The sequence below is a fragment of the Triticum aestivum genome, chromosome 5B, assembly GCF_018294505.1.
Source record: "Triticum aestivum cultivar Chinese Spring chromosome 5B, IWGSC CS RefSeq v2.1, whole genome shotgun sequence".
Taxonomy (NCBI): domain Eukaryota; kingdom Viridiplantae; phylum Streptophyta; class Magnoliopsida; order Poales; family Poaceae; genus Triticum; species Triticum aestivum.
Genome location: NC_057807.1, coordinates 13,240,275 through 13,249,701, shown reverse-complemented (window position 1 = coordinate 13,249,701; position 9,427 = coordinate 13,240,275). Strand labels below are relative to the sequence as shown.

Here is a 9,427-nt window from a genome sequence, read left to right as displayed (position 1 = left end):
TGGAGGTAGATTAAAAGTTACTCCCTCCGGTCCTTTTTAGTTCGCATATAAGATTTGTCTGAAGTCAAGCCTCATAAAGTTTCACCAACTTTATAGAAAAAATGCCAACATTCACAATGTGAAATCAATGTCAGTAGATGCGTCATGACTTAAATTTTCATATTGTATAACTTTAGCATGTATATGTTGATATTTTTTTCATATAATATGGTCAAACTTTATGAAGTTTGATTTAGACAATTCTTATATGCAGAGTAAAAAAGACCGGAGGGAGTATATGGACAGATCACCATAATAGCTTGGCAAGTGGGTAATGAAAGAATAGATGCTGAATCGACTCCTTGTTACCACAAAAAGGACTACACACACACCCACACAGAGAAAACATCACACTTAAAGAGCTACCTTCAGAGTGCAAATGACCATTGGACACAAACAAACACACCCCCACATGACAGCACTCTGAAAGAACTATCTACAACCCAAGCGGCGGAACAACTACAACGTGAATATACACAGTTTTTGCAACCTTGTGCTTGATAGTGATACCCTAGTGTCAGCTGCCATTGTCCATTTCCCATGAACTAGATTTATCTTGCCTTTGGGTCATGCAAAACCATGGCAGCAGCATTGCGACCAGGGGCACCCATCACCCCGCTGCCTGGGTGTGCACCATTGCCGCAAAGGTACAGACTCTTCACAGGGGTTCTGTAATCTGACCTGTATGGTGCAAAAATAAAAACAGGTTAGCCATGATCACAGAGGCATGAGTTTTGAACCTTAGAAGGGTCAACGGTGGCCAAAGAAGAACTAAATATGCATATGACTGGAAAATACCATCCCTTGGCATGCCTCATTAGGAAGAGAGAATCCAAGCCCATTGCGCCGTGAAAGATCAGGTGCAGCCTATAATTGATGCGCTGAAGTGTGGTGCATTCTCATTGACCAAGGAAAAGCATCTTTCAGCAAATGATTTCTGACAATTGGTTTCGATCAAAATGGACAACAATTGGTAGCTGGACCCAAATTCAGAAGAAGAAAAATCTGCACAAAGTGACCGCTCACAATTCCCATAGGCATGTTATATGACGCCAACACACACCTAGTGTGGCCAGACTATGCTCTTTATTATCCTATAAGACACCAGAGAAAACATAATTACCTACTTCAGTGCATAGATGTAAGTTAACCAATTTGTTTATCAACTATCACGTTTTATGGTCATTTAGTATCTGAAGTCGAGTCCCTTATGATCGATAGGTATTCCCTAGAAACTTCATAGATTTCAGAATAGCATTGCAGCTTGTCTGGCAAGGTATAATCGCTTTGAACGTGCTACGGTTGTGTGTCTCGACACAGGACCCCATGTATTGAGGATCTCTTGCCGAAGGATTGTAACACAATCTTATAGTGGAATAAACTACTATTGATCTCGCAAAAAAAAAACTATCACGTTGACATTCAATAGGTTCAAAAAGACCTAGAGGTGTGAAAATCTCTTCTAAACATGTCCTAGTCTGAAAGGTCACGTATCATTCCCATTCTTATTAGGAGGGGGTCGAGAATTCAGTACTCACATAACCAGGTGGTCCAACACATATGTTAGCCCAACTATAGTGAAATCGATGTTCCACTGCGTGATCCGCTACATGGCAGCATACCCTCCTTGTCTGCTTGGTAGCTCAACAGATTGACACCATCCCTAACCTCGAAGAGGTCCAAACTCAGCTCTGCGAATTGTCAAGCGTTCTCCCGACTTGATGACGGTCATTTTGTCCGTGAAAGGTGAGGATCACCAACATCTGAGTGAGGTGTGTCACAAATGTTTTCTCAGGGATGTTGTTACCATTGAACTCTTGAATCTCTCGGTGTAATCACCCCAAAGAACAAGGAAGTATCGGCTTCGGCGTCCATTGGATGCTCCACCAGGTGTCAAACCACTCCGTCGAACACCGTTGACTCTAGCTCCTGGCCGCTTGGTACTCTGGCAGCTACGGCGCCTTATTCGCCTTCCACCTCTCCATGGTCCTCCTTTCCAGCACTACACAGGGCGCCAGTTTCAGTGGCGAGATTGCTGACATATCTGGCGCCCACAAGGTCTCTGCTGCCACGAGGCAGCGGAGGGCTGCTCTGACCGCTCCATGGCATAGACATCGCAGATTGTGTAGGCGCCGGAGCCAGAGGAAGGACGGGGCGCGGCCGGGCTGCAAGGCTGCACCGCCGGATACAACGGTCGACGCTGCATGGGCGGCATGGTTGGTGGCGTGCACCATGGCGCTGATTGGGGAAATACCATTATATTTTGTTTCCCCCCAATATTTCATTTCAGGGTATCCCATAGACTAGACACCAAAATAGAAAAGAAAAAAATACTAACGATACAACATTGGACCTTTGACATACTAATTCATAAGGCAAGTGAGTATATATAGGGCTATACGTTGTTTTGGTTAGCTAAGCATGTGGCAAGTGTGTTGGCAAGTCATTGAAGGAGTGTTCTATTATCTCTCTCTTATCATGTGAGTACGCACTGCAAAATCATGTGATCATTCTATTTGCATGTGTTTGTTTCCTCTTGCAGGAAGAGAAGGAAAAAGAGTGAAAAAACTCATGAAATGAGCAGGTTAATGTCAATTGCATGAAGAAGGGTGAGAGGTTCATGGATGCCTGTTGTATAAATACCCCTATTCAAGCCATGCAGCACACGTTGTTGGATGGTAGTCCAAATGTGTCTCCAACCTTCGTGTTGTTTTTTCCCAACCATCCTTTTCATGTACGTATCAGATTGTTGGAATCGAGAAATAAGAATGCCGAGCATCCTCCCGCTTCCTCAGCGATTTGGGCTTCCTGGCCGTTGGATCTGGTTGCTTGATGCAATCGAAGCCGTCGGATCGAGCCCTGGAATGACCTCGTCCGTCGGATAAAAAAAATACTGTTGCAATGAACAATTTCACCTCGATCGTGCCACCGCGCGTAAATAGCCTGCCCCGCCGGGGGCATTTCCGTCATTTCACTCGCACGGGTATAAAAGGCAGCCACGCCCGTGGTGAAACCCTAGCCACCTCGCTCCCTTTCTCGCGCGTCGCCGCCTGCCTCCTCTCCTCCCCGCGACCCCGCACCACGTCTTCTCCCCGCCGCCGCCCGGCCTCCTCCCCACCCACGCCTCCCCCTCTCTCTCCTTCCAAACCCTAGATCACCTCCCTGCCCCGTCCGCGTCGCCCCTTCCCTCCTCTTCCCCCCCCCCCCCCCCCCCCCCGCCCGCTCGTCGGGTCCGGAGCCAGCAGCGCCACCCACGCACATCATAGCAATGGCGGCCGCGCTGAGGAGGGCCGTGGCGCAGCGCTTCGCGGCGTCGGCAGCGCGGCAGCAGGCCTACGGGATGCCCCGCCGCTTCATGCAGGAGCGCCCCGCCTTCCGCCCTGCGGTGCCCCCGGACGTGGGATTCATGCCCCTGGCCGACCGGATCCGCGACCACCTCGGCGTCTCCTTCCCGCGCATCAACCTCGACGGCCTCGTGCCGCCCGCCCCCAGACCCAGCCGACGAGGGAGAGGGAGGCCGCCGCGGTGGTGGGCAGCCTCACGGTGGAGGAGGCGCGGAAGGTGCTGCGCGCCACGCAGATGGAGGCGGCGCGCGCGGGGGTGCGGGCGTCCCGCGAGGGCACCGTGCCCTACGCCGAGTTCCTGCGCCTCTGCTGCGACGCCGCGGGCGCGGACGACGGGCCCTTCGTTGCGCGCGCGCTCGACGAGTCCGGATCCTTCATCATGCTCGGCAGGACCGTCTTCCTCAGGCCCGAAATGGTACGGCCCTCCCCTCTTCCTCCCCACCTCCCATTTCGTTGCTTCAAATTATTGGCAAGATGAACTTCTGTCCATAAGAGTTCTTGTCAAAAATTATTGGCAAAATGAACTGATTCACTCCATGAGTTAAGTAAACAGTACCCAAAGTTCATATGGATCGTCAGTGATAACATTTGACAGCAACATACATGGACAGATTACATAGACGGACTATATCAGTTCACACTTAGTCAGATTACATCACAAAATTCTGTACATCAATGTAGCATTCAGACAAATTCTGTATATCAGTTCACATTCAATCAGATTAGCCGCCGTGCTGTACGCGGCTAAGCTGCACGCTGCTGTGACTCCTGCTCGCCCAACATAGACCCTTGGACTGAATTATGTGTAAACTTTCATCCGACTTACACTTGCTTGTATTCAGAAAATTTTGTCTTGTACAAATTCTCAGATTACATCATTGGAGCACCGTTCTACAAATGTGATTAATTTGGCATGGGTATGCGTACAGTCGGAATGAGGCGCCATGGGAAGGATTCTGATCTCTGAGAAGTGTGATAAATCAATAGTGCCAATCGGTTCAGTTTCAGCTTCAAAAACATTGGGTGATTGAAAATGGCATGCTATATTTCTGCAACAAGGCTCCCTAAATATTCCCTATGTTCTAAACTGGATTCTGACAAGGGTAAAGATATCTGAGACATCCCTCATTTTATTTTAAGACCATTACTTTTTTGCCTACCTCTCATATAATCTCTAACACGGGCCGGCTCTCTATTCTCTGTGGTTTAAGGTGTACACCCTGCTATTTGGTCAGAAGTTTGGGAGTTCATACTTGGTTGTTTGATCTCGAGAACACCTTTGATGACCACAAGCAAATTGGGCAAACCAGAAGGTACTCGACTCATTCTATGCTTTTCTTGACTGCAATTTCCATCAAGTAAATATATGATGTCTTCACACTCCATTATAATCAATAATTGCCTTACTGTAAATGACTCATTCATTTTGATCTTGAACTATAGATTAAATCCTTTTGCTGCATGTTAAGTTATGTGTGAAAGGATGATTAATATGAGGCATACATTCTTTGTTTTATGGATAATACATTAACTGCTGCATGTATATCATCACAAGCAAAAAATGTGTATTTTTGAACATTTTTCCTAAAAAATATATTTTCTTATGTTCTTGTATATTTATGTATGATGAGTGTGGGAGGGCTTATGGCTTTTATGGTGACGAGTCACGATTGTCGCTGATCTCCACTGCCGGTAATTTATTTTACACGGTCACCATCCCATCTCTCGTTGTTATGTATGGTCTAAGTAAAAGAGGCTTTTCTTGCATTGTTTATAAATCAAGGTTAGATCACTTGATATTCTACATAACCTTTATGCGTTTCAGAAAAAAAAACTATGCAGTTTTGTATACGTTTCATCCAGATTCTTTTTAAATGCCCCCTATTTGAGTGTATGCTTTAGGGAGAAGCCTAACTTTTGAATTTAAACTATAGAATGTAGTCACCTAAATTGGAGTAGTCTAATTGGTCACTTCATTTTCTGTTTTCAATATTATAATGTATTCTAATTGTGAGATATGGTGCGCTGCCATATTATGCAAAATCTACCTGTATTACTTGTTCAAACATCATGAACCTTATTATGCCAATTGGTGCTCAGCAAGAGAGGCACAACCTCCGCCACACCGAAGAGACAGACAACTTCCATGTAGAACTCGTTGAAGTGACTGCCGATGACGTACATGTCCGTCTATCTCTCAATCTCGATTTTCTTATGGATTGAAAGCTGAGATGACATGTCTTTGTGAGATGCCAATGCCATGATAATTTGATGACTGTCCCAGCTTTTTGATTTTCATTGGAATGATTTTATAGCCTCTGTTAGTAGCGCTATTTTCCTTGATTTTCAGTGCCACCAAATTAAATACTATTGTTTCCAATGTGTGTGTGTGTGTGTGTGTGCGTGTGTGCGCGCGCGCGTGTCTGTGACAAGTTCTGCTCTAAACAAATATATGAGACACACAAATGCACATGTGTATTCATGTTATATTGTTGTGACAGGTGCAATTATATTTTGATCCAAAGTTCTGAACAAGCAAAGGTACGAATACTAATGCCAGCGCAGTTTTGCTCTTCCTAGGATGGCCCGGATGGCCCGAGGTGAGCAGCCTTTGATACGCCGTGCAAGGCGCCCAGGAGCTGCCTTCCAGATAAATCCCGTTGCCACCGACCGGAACGAGCTCGCTTCGGCCTCCTCCTCTCCCCAACTAACGGCCTCTCTGATCTTGCAGCTACTGCCTCATCGCCAACCTACAACAACAAGGTGAGCCTCCTGCCTTTATATGTTGTCGTGATTAAGAAGATTGGAGTAGCTTTGTTAATGGTTGGAATCACCTGCCTGTTCCATTCACCAACCCCAATGACCAGTGTTTAGCCCCAACGTCTGTTCGATTGAATCCCTTGCTACAGCCGCTAGGTCCTAGCCTCATTTCACTGGTTAATTTTATGTATAATTGTGTGGTAAGACATTGAGGTGTATGCATATCTATCGTAGTATATCATACTTTTGATTGTAGTATAGGTAATCTGGTCACCATGTTAGAAAGGCAAATGTTTGATTTTGCAATTAATGTATTCGTTGCATGAATGGTTAATGGTTCCATACCAAGTATTATAGTCTGATATTCGGGAATAAATAATTAGTGAAAACATGCACTGCTTCCTCTCTGAATTACTCCTACAACTACAAGCATGTGGGTGTGCCTTTGCATTTTGTTAACTTCATTTGCCTTTTGAAGGAGATGACTGCTATCACGGTCAGGCCAAGGGCTATGTTCAGTGCGATTCTTAGCAAGATTTGTTTGTCTGATGCAAAGTACGCGCGTTGTAGGAACTACAACCGACGTGTGGGTGCAACTATGGTTTTCTGGCCGTCCATGTTGCACTTTTCCGAATGGCAGAACCCAGGAAGATCCAAGACAATCCAACTAGGGATATTTCAACAGGTAAATGAGTGAAACAATTATCATTAGCCAGATAGTTATTTTGTGTTGTTTCATCTTATAATGAAATTTCATTGTCTAAGGCAAATTCATTTCCCTTCCAGTTATGTATGTGCTCAGTCTAATTAAGCGTTTTAACTAGCTTTCTCTTTCAATCAGTTACTATTTGTACATTTCTATAATATTTTGTCGTATATGTCATCTGTGATTTATCTTTGTTCTTATATGACTGACTTGCAAAAGAAATCATAGGTAAACAAAAAAAACAAGATATCAAAGATAAGCTAAAGTGAAAGTGGGTATTTTTGTTCGATATTCTTGAACCAATTTGCTAATCATTTTTTCATTGTGGTTCTGTTTTGTAGTTTGAAATAAGGAATTGGAACTGCAGCATCCTGAAATACTTGACAAACTACAGGAAGAAGCATCAAGGACTTGCTCCCCATGAAACAACTCCACAATATCATTGTCACATGCTGTTTTATTTGCTATGAGCATCGGATCCTTGCGGTTGACCCAGACGAAGTGACTTTAGCAAAGCTTGCCCTTTACCCTACAGGAGTTGTTCATTTTTATTGCTCAACATACCACTTTTGAGACTATAAGTGATAATGATAGTGGTTGGTAAGTTGTATCGAGTCTCGCCTTACCTGTCCACCCTAAAACGTGTTATCAGCCAATGTGTAAGTGTATATATTGCAATGTAAAGCTCGTTGTGGTGTAAGTATATACCTGCAATGGCAGACTCATTGTGGTTATAGTCGTTATTAATAGTGTTTTACCCATCTGTGTTATTGTTTTGGTGGACTGGATATGACAGGGTCAAGTTGGGTGCGTCAAGCCGCACTTCCTGTTGAGTGGGTGCGCTATTGGTTTCGAACTTTCTGTCGAGTGGTCTTATGAACGCATTGAAATTGATTTTGCCTTATAGACTCATGCCGATATTGAGCACCACTATGTCTCGCTCCTATAACAGTTGAATGTTTTTTCTTCACTGCATCGTTATCATGCATATGCTAAACGTGGATTACTACTGACTTATCTTATGTGAATGCATATGCTAAATCTGGATTACTATTGACTTAGCATCACCTGCTTCTCAAAAACGTTGGACCGGCACCCTCGCGCCAAGGCGCGATTCTGATCTAGTCGGCCATTAATCTTAACATGTATCAGATTGTTGGAACCTTCGTGTTGTTTTTTCCCAACCATCCTTTTCATCTTCTTCATAATTGATCAAACTGGAGGTTTGGGAGAATCTACTGATAAAGAAAAAATAGACGCAAGCACATAACTGGGAGTAATCGGCTCCAATAAGAAAACCGAAATGAGAATAGCTACACAGGCAGTTCATTCAGAAAATGCTTCTCTCTTCTTTTCTTTTCTTTTTTTGAAAATGAGGAAGACCCCCGGCCTCTGCATCAGAAAATGCTTCTCACGACTCCTCGTTTCAATCATGTAAGTATGCATGATAAACGTGTCTCCACCAGATGGCTTAACAACAAGGCTCGCATTCTGATACAAGAGATTACAACATCACAGGTACTCTTGCTTTTTCAGCCTTGAGCTTAAAATGCTACTCTAGTGCCAGCTGCCAACTTCCATGAATTACATCTATCTTGCCTAGAGATCATCCAAAACCATGGCAGCAGCGTTGCGGCCCGGGGTGCCCATCACCCCACTGCCGCCTGGGTGCGCACCGCTACCGCAGAGGTAGAGCCACTTCACAAGGGTTCTGCATTCTGACATCTATGGTGCAAAGAGAAACAGGTCAGCCATTATCACAAAGGCATGAGTTTTGAACCTTAAAAGAATCAAAGTTTGTGAAGTAGAAGGGACCAGAGCACAACTTAATATGCATGTGACTCGAACATACCGTCCCTTGGCAGGCCTCATCGGGAAGAGGGAACCCAAGCCCATCGCGCCGTGAAAGATGTGTTGCCACCTGGGAAATGTGAATCGTCTCTCCTTTAGCTAAAAAATTCCAACTGGTAAAAGGAAGGAATGATACATAATGGTATCCGGTCTGCGTGTGTGTGTGTGGCTTACAAAAGATAAATGCATACATAGTACGAAGAGATATTACCTGTTAGGCCAAACTCCCTTTCAAGATCAGGTGGGTCAGCAACTCAGCATATCATAGCCTATCGCTGATGAACTGAAGTGCGGTGCATACTCACCGATCAAGTAAAATCATCTTTTAGCAAATGATTTCTGAAAATTGGTATCAATCAAAATGGTCGATGATCGGTAGGTGGACCCAAATTCAGAGAAATAGTTCTCTCCGCACAGTGACGGATCACAATGCCTTAGGGCAAGGGCATCGTCGTCTACTCTTTTAAGGTATGAGTAGAAATTATTTGCGAGGCAGTATACACAGGAAGAAGTGTGGGCTGTGGTGAAGTGCAAAGATTAAACACGCAGTGCATCATTAGACTAAAACGTAAGGCGGATCAACTTACTCTAAGATCGGATCCTGCCAACTGACTTCCGACAGTGTGTAAGGTGTGTACTGAACAAAGAGGTGGCAATCGGCTCATCCTCATTTCTGTTGTTCTGGACTCAATCCTCACCTATTTCATGTCAATATTTCGCATCCCCA

The 9,427-nt window shown here is 44.6% G+C and overlaps 1 pseudogene; it reads left to right on the top strand.

The window, feature by feature from the left end:
• The first annotated feature begins 3,307 nt into the window (after window positions 1–3,307).
• On the top strand, window positions 3,308–7,619 carry LOC123115444 (calcium uniporter protein 3, mitochondrial-like; annotated as a pseudogene).
• The last annotated feature ends 1,808 nt before the right edge of the window (window positions 7,620–9,427 follow it).